Genomic DNA, 1101 nt, shown 5'->3' with positions numbered 1-1101 from the left:
AACCTTTACCAAATATATGCAAGTTATTCATCCTTAGATTTCTTAGTTACAAAGCAAAAAATATTATGAAAATTTTCCTAGTGTGTGATACACATTATTTTAAAAGTCATAAATCCAAATCCTCATAATGCTCTAAAATATATCCTGAAAGTGATATATAAACAACATATTTTCCTTGACGACTCTCTTAGAATATTCTAGGGTATTTATGAAATACAGCTGGGGATGAGGCAGACTGGGGTGGGAAGGGAAGGAAGCATTGAGCTTTGTTTGAGACGGTGTTAAAATTGAACTAAGGCTAATTTCTGTGGGTATAAGCTCTATAAGAAACTGTACTATTTTGTTCACTTTATTAGAATTCCATTATAATGAAAAGAAATACATCCTAAGTCTTGACAGGCTCGAAAAGATTTTACTTTCTCTGTGAAGTTGAAAATTAAATTTCAATGTGCCAAACTTTGAAAGGAAAGTAGGGATGTAATAATACGTCTTCACTGGCTTCCTTTTCTAACAGTGGATGCAGAGCACAACAGATATCACAAGAGGTCTCAACTAAGAAGCACATTCAAGTCTTAATGAAAAACACTAGGGTTTCTTTATTAGTAAAAGAAGTTACTAAAAATAGTTACAGGGTCACTGTAAAGATAAAACTACCTAAATGAAATGAGCTTTGTGAACAGTCATTATGATCTTCACAAGGATGTTTTATGGGTACATAATTCGTAAGTCTGAAGTATTTTTTTTTAATTGACGTAAGAAGGAAAGAACTTCAAGAGTAATTTTCTCTAGGTAATAAAACAGAAAAATAAAGAGCTCCAATTGATTGCAAGTTAGTTATCCTCTATCTGAAATTAAATTTTCATAGTGAAATTAATACATCTTGTATAAAAATCAAGATTTATTTTGCAAAAAATTATACAGTATAAGTTACGTGAATAAGAAATATAGTAATTTAAGAAAAGCAAATACATCAAAGAGGTACTACAGGTGGCCAAATTCCATTCAATGCAAAAAGCAATTATCTTCTATATTTATCTCAGACTTCAATACTCTGTAACTCTATTTTTATAGGATCCAATACAGGTGTCCCAAAAGTCACCA

The 1101-nt window shown here is 30.8% G+C and overlaps 1 protein-coding gene across 1 annotated transcript in view; it reads right to left on the bottom strand.

The window, feature by feature from the left end:
- BIRC6 (baculoviral IAP repeat containing 6) overlaps window positions 1-1101 on the bottom strand; it is a 262303-nt gene that overhangs the window by 58465 nt on the left and 202737 nt on the right. The gene's annotated exons all lie outside the window — the stretch shown is intronic.

This window comes from Propithecus coquereli, unplaced genomic scaffold (assembly GCF_000956105.1).
Source record: "Propithecus coquereli isolate 6110/MARCELLA unplaced genomic scaffold, Pcoq_1.0 Scaffold39, whole genome shotgun sequence".
NCBI classification, from domain to species: domain Eukaryota; kingdom Metazoa; phylum Chordata; class Mammalia; order Primates; family Indriidae; genus Propithecus; species Propithecus coquereli.
This window is presented reverse-complemented; position numbering and strand designations above follow the sequence as displayed.